General features: G+C 35.1%; 1 long non-coding RNA gene across 2 annotated transcripts; it reads right to left on the bottom strand.

Moving 5' to 3' along the window:
• Positions 1 to 494: 494 nt before the first annotated feature.
• LOC121095926 lies at positions 495 to 11,404 on the bottom strand. Of its 2 annotated transcripts, none has more exons than XR_005830254.1 (5): positions 11,313 to 11,404; positions 9,609 to 9,691; positions 9,093 to 9,175; positions 7,424 to 7,500; positions 495 to 1,499 (listed from the first exon to the last, which is right to left on the bottom strand). It is a non-coding gene; the product is annotated as an uncharacterized LOC121095926 (long non-coding RNA). The 2 variants fall into 2 exon arrangements; XR_005830256.1 differs by lacking the exon at positions 495 to 1,499 and adding an exon at positions 5,935 to 6,221.
• Between the last annotated feature and the right edge of the window lie 460 nt (positions 11,405 to 11,864).

The following is an 11,864-nucleotide window of genomic DNA, read 5'->3' as shown; positions in this document are numbered from 1 at the left end:
GATAATGTGGTTCAGCACTAGCAGCATATAAAGTCATAATTCTTTACCACTTTGGTGCCATCATACTCTTTTTGTAATTCATCTTGACAGGTAGTAGGCCTACACACCATTATATGATTTGTTTCTTCAGTTGTTTATACATCAGTAGAGCACAATGAATGCCTGTATTGGAGAACTGGAAGATTTTGAAAGACCTGACTCAGAACAGCACTGAGATATATGAGACTAGACCTTCAACTGTATAAACCAGACCTGGATTAAGCAATTTCTCTACTAAGAGTAACGGAATGGTTTGACTTGGAAGGAAGATCATCTAGTTCCAACCCCCCCTGCCATAAGCAGGGACACATTCCACTAGACCAGGTTGCTCAAGATAATGTAGTCCCTATTTTGCAGTGGCAGAGAAAAAATAATTAAATATAATTATTTATACTTTATCTATTATTTATTTAAACTTTCAAGCTTAAATGAACATTTTCACAACCCTTATACTTCTTCCTCTAGAATTAGTCTTTGTAACAGTTACAATGACAAAAATGATGACTTTCAGAAAAGACAAGTGAAGTAATTAAAACATCTGAGGAGGGAGAAAGTTTTTTAGAATGACTTTTTGGTTTTTTTTCCTCTCCCACAAGGTGTTCCTCACAATTTCTAACAAACAGGAAAAATGTCACTGCACTGCAAGGCTCAAATCATCTACTATTGAATCACTGTAATCTTTGATTTTGTCAAAGAAAGTTTCTAGATACAGTATGTACCAGCATAAAAAACCCACTAAATCCAGATGGCATAAATCAGATTTGGATTGAAGTGGTTTATTGATTTATTAAGGGTGTCATTAACTGGTAAACAGTGAATCAATCATTGAGGATCACAATTTCAGCAATAAGACAGATACAATGTTAATAGAGATCTACAAATTTCTAAACGTCCTTTTGTAAGTAATGATAAAAACTTCTAGCTGCACACACACACTCACAGCTGTAAGACTCCCCCACTTCTAGGGGTGCAGGTTCCCATATTTACACATACTGCCTGTGAGTACCCCAAAAGTCACATGCTGGGGTGGCTTCTGCCAGTGTCAAAATGTATTTAAACTGCTGCTCTGTTATCCTGTTCTCACTCCAAGGTCCCTTATGATTGTTGCATACTTTCCATGCACCTTTCACGATTCTTTTCAAGGTACTTCTTCATTGTTTCAAAGTCTTTTTGTAATTCCCTGGTTGCTTTTCAATCTGGATGATGGTCATCATCATCTTCAGCAGCATCACTGTTTGGGCAATTCCTCTCAGACATTTTTGGCTGTTCCAGTCACACAGAGTTACTCCCACATCACTTCTTGTCAGCTGTTGTTATCCAGGCCAGTGTGCAGGCCTCCTTCCCTGCCCCCAACAGTGCACATTACTTTTTAGCTCAAAGATGGAATGCACACAGCATGAGAGAAAAAAAAGTATTTGGGAAAGAAAGTGAAGTGGGGAAGGCAAAGGAGTAGATCAAACCTGCAAAAATAGATATGAATATAAGGCTCACTTGCATTGAGTCATTCAGACCTAAAATTCATATTATCTTTTCATAATTAAACGTAATGAATATAATTTTTATAGTTACATCCTTAGTGATTCAGATTATAAAAACACATCACTAAAAGTAAAAGCAATTTGAAATAAACCAAATAAGTTTTTTCAATAATAAGAATGAAGAGACTGTATTAAAGCTGCATTTATTTCAGTTTCTTCTCTTCACCAGTTTTGTTTTTTGTTGACTGTAGAACTATTCCAATCCAGCGGGCTTCTTAATGAAAGTCAAGTTCATCAGTCCTGGTGCTACCATCTGTGTTATTAAAGCAATGCTTTTTCAGTAACGAAAAGGGTTTTTGTTAGATATAAGTAGGTAGGACTTAAGTGTACGGTATATTAATTATTGAACATATAAGAATATACAGGACAGTAATTTCTTTGAGGAATATTGGCTCTGATAGCTTGGTCTTTGAGGAAAGAGTTGGACTGAAAGGTCTTTTTTTCCTTCAGTATGTGTATTTTGATTAGATTGGAAAAAAAAAAAAAAAAGCTAGGTGAGCCCAGGAAGAATTTCTAGTAGTTATCCAGTTGTGTATATCACACATTAATCATTAGAAGACAAAACAGAGGGAAAGAATATTATAAGCATTTAGTTGAATAATTACTAAATTTATTTTTGAATCACTTTTTGCAATGGCGTAATTAAGGTTCAAAAAATGTAGACTACTGTACTCTGACTCACTTCTTGTTACAAAGCGCAGAAGGAAAGTAAGATTTATTGTGCATAGCTTCTCTCCAAATGTACTAATCAGAATCCAGGTTTCCTGTTTAGAAAAAAACATGACGGGAACAATTTAGTGACTTCTAACTCTTGCTTAACTTCAGATCAAATCTTCTGTCTAAGCTTTTTAAATTATGGAGCTAGCTGGAATGTAACATATGTTATTGTTGATATTGCTTATGTAGAAAACGTCTGACACAAAGCAAAATGAATAGTCAATTTTTAAGCAGTGTAAAAACCATACAATAAAGCACCTTATTTTACTGGTGCCACAACAATGACATTGTTACCAATGTAATTAACAGCCTATGGGTCTAAAAAAACCTCATTAAGTCAGCTGAAATACTTCTATGGCCTTTCAAAATAGCCTGCTCCAAACTTCTCCAAATTACTCGTGTATATCAACACAGCGAATATTTTCTTCGGCATCAATTATTTTTACCTTGCTTTCTAAAATCATGACATTATGACAAAAGAAACATAATTGGTGTACTTAGTCAAATATGCAGTGTTTTTAGAATTAGCCTTCAAACATTTATGGCTTATCAACGGAAGATATAATAATTGATAAGCAAGAATTTTCATAATTGACACTGAATATTGGGCATTTTTTATTCCATACACTGACAATGCTGTCAGGGAAGACTTGCTCTGAATATCTATGATGTGCTTTTGTTCCAGTAGTCAATCATAATCAACAACTCTTGAAGTAGTAATAGTTCAAAATGGCCCCAAGGCTCCATAAAACAAGAACTGCTGAGCTCTGTGACCTTGATCTTTAGAAAAGGTAAAAAGTTTTAAGACCGGATCTGAATAGTAATGTTGATGAGATGCTATTTAAGAGCTTCAGAATTTTCAAATATAACATGTAGGAATTTTGATTAAAGTGTTTAATAGATTCTTAACTTATTGCAGATATTGGTGTCTGTAATTAGATGTAATTTGATCTAGATTTCAGTATACAGCCACTAAAGAAACAAGATAAATGCTGCAGGAAATGTAGTATGACCTTTTCATTATTGCTTTGTCAGTACATCTGTCAAGAGACTTTTCCTCTATTCCAGAGCAGTCAGACATTGCAACGAACTGCAGTAAGGTATAGCTTGCTCTTGGTAAGAAGCCAGACTATGTTACCCAGTAAGGTTCATAATGTACTATAGTCAACAAGATACAAGGTACATACTAAACCCAAATTTGCCTTTTGAAGTAGTAAAGGTCAACAATTTACTGCACTTTAGAAAGGTAGATATGAAAGAACAGAAAAAACTTCTGCATTTTCCACACCCCTGTTAATATTATTTGTGATTATACTCTAGAATTTTTATTACACAGAACTATTTCTGAAAAAAATTTAATAAGCAATTTTGTAACATCAGCAATGAAAGGCAAATGAGAAACGGCAAGATTTGCAGAAGAAAGAACAGACATAGGCAGACATAGTTTTCTCATAAAAGGAAAAAATTGGTTAGATTTATCGCATTCTGGAGAGTATAATAGTTATGACATTTTTTAGGAAGCTGCTAAAACCATTCTGTCTTCTCAGGTTAAAAGGAATAGTTTCAGAGACAAAAAAAGCATGTCAGTCCCCAAAAAATTAATAACCTTTTTCAAAAGCTTGTTATATAGTAGAGAAAAAGTGACAAACAGAACATGTTCCAGTATACATGTACACATTTTCTAGTCGCTTCATATTACTTCTGAAAGAGTTGCAAAGAGTAAGAAAAGTACAAGACATGTCAGAGGATTGACAGTCCTCTCTATTGGGAATGTTTTAGAGGCTTGCCAATCAAAACCATCATGGCTATAGATTAAGCTAAGACTTAACAGTAATTACCTGCTGCAGCAACACATCCTTGGACAAATATTTGCTACTCGTGAGTATTTACGCCTTTATTCTAAGGAATATACAATTGTGACATTTAGAATATTCTTAAACTTTTAACCGGAAATGAAATGTATTTACATTACAGTTGTCTTTCTCTGTTCTCCTGGTATTTCACTTAACCTGTTACATCTCTCATTTAATTAAATTACCTAAAATCTTGCAACTGATTATATGCATAGACTGTTAAGCCCAAAGGATGCCCTTTGGAGTCTTTCTACCTCTCATTCTACATCTGAGGCATGAGACTACATTCTTTGGAAAAGAAATTATCTGGTGCAAGTTTCTGGATTTCTTTTTTTAAGTGGAAGAAATAATTTTTTTTTGTAACTTCCTATTTCACTGGATGTCTTCAATTTTCAGAACATACAGATGGCAGGACATATTTAGCAGAATGCAGCCAGTTATTGAAACATTGTGGGTTCAGCCCCACATTATCAATGCTACAGGATGGCAGAGACCAAAAAGCTATATAAGTAAGCACAAGTCATCATTCTAAAGAACAATTAATTTCAGGAATCGTCAAGTCTTGTTTACTAGTACACCAGGGAAGAAAGCAGGAAGACTGCTTCCCAGGGTGACATTAAGTACCATTGAGTAATGACACTGTGATTTAGCAAGTACTTCCTTTCTTGTTTAATTCCATCTAACATTTCTAATGCTTTCTGATTCTTCAGTCAGCCCGTTCCCATCCTCCCCCAACCCCCTTACAAAGAAGCACCCTGGAAGCCATGCTCAGTTACAGCCCAGTGGCCTGGTTTATTGCCATTTTCTGTAATGGAGTCACACTTTGATATGTCCAGCTACTATTATTTCCTTAAAATCTTCACACAGTGAGTAAAACTGAACTTTCTAAGGCAAACACCTATAGGGCTACTGCAGCTCTCTCTGCTGTGAAAGGTTTTAGTGACACATGATTTTGAGAGCTTAACATCCTACAGATAGTTTACAAATGAAATTGCTCTCAGTGAGGAGAACACAGATTCTTATCTCAGCAATTAAACCATGCTTAGTTGCAAACTTAAACCCTGTGATTTCTCGCCTCGGCTTGACTTGACTCAATAAAATGGACTTAGAAGCACGACAATCTGCAGTAGTCAGGAGGGATCTTAGAGTGAGAAAGGGATAAGAGAACAGCCATCTGAACCTGGTCTAGCGCTGGCAGAAGTCGCCCCACCAGTACTGCAACCTCTGATTAGGGCAGGCAGAGCATCCTCCCCCTTGAAAGCCATAAGCAGCCTATATCCAGCTAGAGGAGTGACAACGCAGGGTGCGGCGCAAGGGACCCAAACCTGGGTGTGCACATGTGACTGTGGTGCCTTTCTCACCAGCATGTGGATTGGCAGGGAGCAGCAGGGTACACGAAGCTCCAACAGAAGATGCGCATAAATAGGGGAACCTCCAGAAGTGGAGGGGGCTGCTTGCAACTCACATGGCCTGCAAGAGGGGGAGCGTGCACCTACTAGTGAGTGTGTGACGAGAACATCTGAGGAGTAATCACAAAAGGTTTAGAAAATTTTATGTCTTCATTAACATTTCGTGCACACTACTGTAGCTATCCTGAATGACTGGCTCACTGACAGACAGTTAATAAGGTGTCATTAATAAATCATTAGGATGCCCCAATCCTTATTTATTCAGCCTACCTCTCATTTTTATTATATACAAAACTCTGCTCTGTGTACGTGAATAGCCCTGAACAGCCGTATGACACAGCAGAGTGGGAAGGAAAGATAACTATACTACTTCTCCCTACTACAGGTATTTATCCTGGCTTGAAAACTGTGCTAGTAGACCTTAAAGCTCTGCACTCACCTCCAAAAATGTCAGCATACTCACAGCTATCTGCTACCAAAGTTAGATAAAAAAAAGAATGAACATATAGAGGAGCTCTTGAAGGGACCTTTTACCAGGGCCCTTCAAGTTTTTTCAAGCAGTCCTTAGAACAATTAAGTTCTAAGTAAAGCAGGTTCTGAGAGGGCTTGTAGCTAGGGTAAATAGATTACTACCTTCAGAGGACAAAACAGAGATCTGAGATCACCTACAAAGAGAAAATGAGAAGGATTTATTTCAGTAGAATTTATTTAATCTACCAAAAAAGAGCTTTACATTGATTAAACTGTTAGCACATGAAGCTAACTGAATTTACAAAAGAAGGCACTTTTAAAAAAACACTCCAATAATAACCTGACAAAATCGGGGTAGAGTAACACTACAGCTGTGGTATATTGTTCATAATTTGTACTATTTGAGTGTAGACTTCATGTTTAACAGAAAGTAATTCTCTAACCAAACAGGAAGTAATGGAGTTAAGGTGAAATCTTCTTGATGTAAATAATATAAGTCAGTCATAATGATCCTTCAGATCCTGGAATACAGCTACCTGCCTAATACTTTACATTCCTCCTACCACTGCTAATGTTCCTCTCTTTGCTATGCAGGGGAGGTTTTTTCCCTCAAGCTTAATTATATTTTAACTGAAAGGTTATAAATATGCAGTATTTATAATCACATTTTCATGAAACGCTGGAAATAGGATGAAATCAGTTCCAGAAGAATTAAATAATGAGAAAATGTAACTCAAATAAATCAATTCTGTTTAATATTTATTGTAACTTAATGTAGGAGTCACTAACTTTGAATTTGCAAAATATTTTATAACTTGTGTTTTATCAGTTAATACTGCTGCATATTAAGTCTTCATGTGATTTGTTAGCCTTTTTCTCCGATGTTATTAAAGTGTTCCAGTAAGCCTGAACAGCTTTGATTACTTTCTAGAGAGGAATAAGTAACCTACATCAGCCAGTTGCTACAAATTTCATCTGCAAGAACCATGTACAGAAAAAAAAACAACACAGTAGATACAAACATTTAAATTTAAGGGGATTCGGTTATGAAATAAACCTGCAATAGTGAGTAGCTGCACAGTCTTTGACAGTTGTCTTTTATATTATACTAGAACTTTCTCAATGACACCCCTATCACTAACATTGTCATACTGTAAACACCAGTCTCTTGGTATGGTATCTCAATATATACAGCAAACAAACTGAGACAGAAAAGTACCTCAAGCAAAACATTTGCTTCAGGATATCGTGAGTCCCTTAAGGTCCCTAAAGACTTTAATATTACTTTTAATCAGATGTCAATTAGCAAGTTCCTGAAGTTTGGATCTTGATTATAGCCAAACTAATACTCTGACCAGTGACTTTCTCACTAGAAAGAAATGAAAGAATTACTTACCATAGTCGCAGATACATAAAGACTGAGACAGAGATCAATGCAGTGGAAAAACCATTACGAAAAACAATCTTTATTATCTGGTAAACCAGGCACAAATGAAAATCTCTTAATCTTTCTTAATGGCTAAATGTATACTTTTAAAATAATAATAACAACAACAACAATAATAACATTAATGATTATAAATAATAACTATTATTATAAAAATAATAACAGTAGTAGTAGTAGTAATAATAATAGTAGTAGTAGTAGTAATAATAATGATAGAAAACTGTAGGGATAGGAAAATGTACTGGGAAGAAGTAACACCAAAAAGAGCCCTGGGAATCATCAGCCTAAGTTCACAACACGACAATGCAGCAGGAGGTACTAAGTGTAAGCTTTTGTTGCATATTTAAGAGATAAAACGGCTAACTTGAGCCTTTACTTAACATGATGTAAATCGCTGTTGCAGTAGTGCCCGAAGTTCACAGTGAAGAAAAAGTTGCACAAATTTGAAGGGTTCAACTGTAAATGTCATTGAAGATTTGGAAAATTTGTAAGACTGAAGCATTTTGGTGATTTATTTTACTCGAGAAAAGATGAAAGACTAACGTAATAATAATGTATAAATAATGATATGGAGAATAAAAAGGTGAAGGAATTCAACTTCCAAAAGTTCTTACTTTATGTTATTTAAAGTTCACATCTAAACATTTTGGTTTTCTCCTTTTTTATAGGGCAAGAGGGAGGGAGGGATTAATACTAGTACTGCAGTTCATACATTGACTCTTTGCTGTAACCCCTCTGATATGGTAAATAATACATTACTGCAGTTTGTATGGTGGAGATTTAAACTACTCTCACACTGCAAGTGTAAGCAAAATATTCCTTTTTTATAATAAACTTATATCTATAAACAAAACTGAACTTATATTCAGTACAACACTTGTTGCATACAGATGAGTTCTTCATGTATATATTTATATATAAATACATATATCACATATTACTGCCTGCTTTCATGGATAAACAGGTTTTATTTACATTAGTGAAACAAATTAATTAATCTGCACAGAAAAAATTACAGTGTAAAATGTCTGGAAAATTACTGTAAGTTTGCATTTAAGAACATCAAAAGGCATAAGGTTTGTTCCTTCTTATTAAAAAATACCTTGGATCCTTGTTTCAAAATCTTATAGAAATAAAATCAACTTTAACACTTGTAATTTCAGAGATGCAGAAACCAGAGAAAAGAACTGTAGAAATTATAAACTCTATGAAGATTAGATATCGGACCTTTTTCTCCAAAATATGTTCCAGAATAATAAAAGTTTTTGTTGACAGAGATTCTTTGTGACTCCATAGTCTAATTTCTGACCTGGATTTCATGAGTTTAAGCTATTATGTAAAATATGAGGCAAAGTGTCAAAGAAAGAATAAGGCTCAGGGCAACAGTGACAGCTTTAGAAAAAATAAAAGCAATTCAGAAGAAATTCCGTTAAAATTAAATGGAAATTTGAACTACTGAAGCCATGTAACATGAAAGTAAGTAACAAATGCAGTGTGCTCTTCATGTAGTGAAACTTGACAACAGACATATGTATAAGGACATCATAAAACAAAGGGATCTGCTTCGATATCATTTCAGATGATCTTTAAGTATGGACCTCTTTGAAAAAAACCTTACCTCTAGCATTATATCCTGAGTTATCCATTCATAACTGTGATTCTACAGCACACACGGGAAAACAGCCATCATGGAAGTATGGTCTAAAATGATTTAGAATAATGAATACTAAAAACATGCCGACAAATTACTGATCAGTTTGATTCCACCATAATTATCATCAGTGAAACTGTTGTGAAGGAAGCAATAGCATCAGTAAGTAGACTCATGAAAAAGCATTCAGTACCAATAAACAACCTGAGGTTCAAATACCTGATGTATTATTTAGTAAAACTTTTTGTAAAAAGAAAACAAAACCCTCAACCACTACAGAATCTTACCATAACTATCACCGAACTCTAAATTGCTTTTTTTAAGCTGATAAATAACTCTGAACAGATTGTGATACTGTTTGTTGCATTCTCTACAATTGAGAGGCACACCAAAAATTAAAGAAAATGTTTCATAATTTGGTTTAACAGGAATTTAGCCTGTATAAGAAAAAAGCATAATGAAAATAACATCACTGCAGCTTACCTGAGAACTAAGTATTACAACACTTGCTTCTGACAAAGCATCAACTTGACCAGATCCCCTTATTACAAAATGTCAAAGCAGAGCTGTCAGGAAAAATGTTCAGTTTAGTACCAGTTCAAAATAATTGATTAATACTCAAATAACTATTATTAAGTATGTTTATCCTAAAAATAAGAAGCAATCAAAAACAAGGAAGAAAACACAGCGGACCAATATTCCACATCTAGTTAATTAAAATCTTACCTTTTCCTCCCACTGACTCACAGAGGTAAGAGCTGGTAATTTTTAGATGCTTTTGTTACATTAATACAGACCAAGCTTCTCTCTACTTTCATTTGGTAGCCTCAGGATGCAATTACCAGGAATTATTTAGGAGAATTGAGAAACTGCTTGTAATTGGTGATTGTACAGATTTTTGACCATAGTAGCACCTTGCCTCCTTTCCCTTTTGGTTGTGACAGATAAGCCTCAAAAAAATCTGAGTTTGAAACTGAAGATATGCATTATGCAGCAAAATGTTTGATGCTCATGCAAAGCTTATCTGAATTGCCCATACTTCCCAAGACCAGCGAGTCTCATAAGATCTACAGATCTTCCAAATTCCAGACAGTTCAAAAACACCAAGAAAATTGGTTTTAATCTTTGTATGCTGGCAATTCTGTCTCTGCAGACTCCAGCTAAGACCTGCAAATGCAAAGCCATGCACAAGTTAAAAAAAAAAAAAAAAAAAAAAAGTCTGTACCTTAAACAGTTATTTGATTTTTGAGGACTAGTATCACCTCTTTGGGAGCCCTCAACTGCCACCCTATTGTCAGTCACTGGTCTGCCATATTACTTGCCAGAAGTTAAATGCTTTTAATCACATAACCTGCTTCTGCATCTCTTTGTGGTTTATTTTTGTAGACTTTAAATTATTTCTTTATTGTAGCAGGAAATTATGCGCTCCAAAAAATTTAAGCTCTGGCATGGGAAAAAAAGGCGTGTGCATGCACACACGAAATTGCTCTTAAAACAATACTTGAGAAGAAAAGGAAAAAAAAATCATTGTAAGTTTCCTTAGAATAATTAATTTCAGTTTTATCATTTCTGCTACAGGAAAATTGGAAAGCAGTTTTAAAACAGGAAACTGATCCTGTTATAATAGTTTTATATTGAAACATCTGATTAAAAGTCCTTAACATTATAGGATCAATTTCTAGAAGAATCTAGTCACTATTAAGATTTAAATAAAAATTAATACATTGTTTCTCCTCAAGTGTCCATTTGTGAGGATAGGTTACTCTCTGAAGAACTGGATATTAAGTGTGCGTGATCATCACCACTGCTATATCCCATTTTGAGAAGACAGGCTTACAGTTACGTGACTGTGGCTGTATTTAACAAAATCTTCAAATGCAAAGAATTCAAATACAGCTCTACTCACTTGAACCAATTCGTTAGAAGAACAAGAAATAACAGTGAAGTGCAGACTTGTAATACAACTTTTTTTTGAGAATTATTAAACCACCTTTTCACTCCCAGAAAACCTAGCAGCACAACTGACAGACAGTCAAAATAAAAATGACCGTGAACTACATTTGTTTGATTGCATTGCATTTATTACAAGTGGCCAAATAATGTTTGACTAAACAAAACAAGGACTGCATATGTCTTCCTCTAGTCTGCCACATGAGGATCTTGGTTTATGCATGGTAGCACTCCCACCTGAGATTCCTACGTCCAGCTCTCCAGGGGGTTGGTCTCTAACATTCTTTAGTCGTTTCTCCTCTTCTGTATGTATTCTGTGGAAAACACACTTACTTTTAGTACTGCTTTTCCTATTTCTATTAGTATGAAAATACTTTATCATTAACTTTTTTTGGAAAATGCAGTCACTCTAAGTTATTAGGAAGCACCTTCTGTTTTAAAAACCAAGAAGGTTTTTCTTTACTGACTTGTATTTCAGTCATCTGGAAGTGAAAATAACACTTGCATGACTGCTGCACAGAGATGTGTCTGTCAATATGACTATACAATCCATCTGCTACATGAAAGCAAAGCACACCCAGACACATATATGTATGTATATCATACTTGTGTAGGAAGGCAGTTTAGCAAACTGAGCCACACTGCATTTTCTACCATGCTCTTGAGTAGCAGCAGAATGAAATCCCTAACATACAGTTTCAACCATCGCAAGTAACCAGTCTGACACCTCCTGGGAGCAAATGGCTGTTTATAACAAAACCAGAGAAATCCATGCTTACTAACTTGCAT

Source organism: Falco naumanni, chromosome 11 (genome assembly GCF_017639655.2).
Source record: "Falco naumanni isolate bFalNau1 chromosome 11, bFalNau1.pat, whole genome shotgun sequence".
Classification (NCBI taxonomy): domain Eukaryota; kingdom Metazoa; phylum Chordata; class Aves; order Falconiformes; family Falconidae; genus Falco; species Falco naumanni.
Note: the sequence above shows the minus strand (reverse complement) of the source record. Positions and strands in the feature narration are given on the sequence as shown.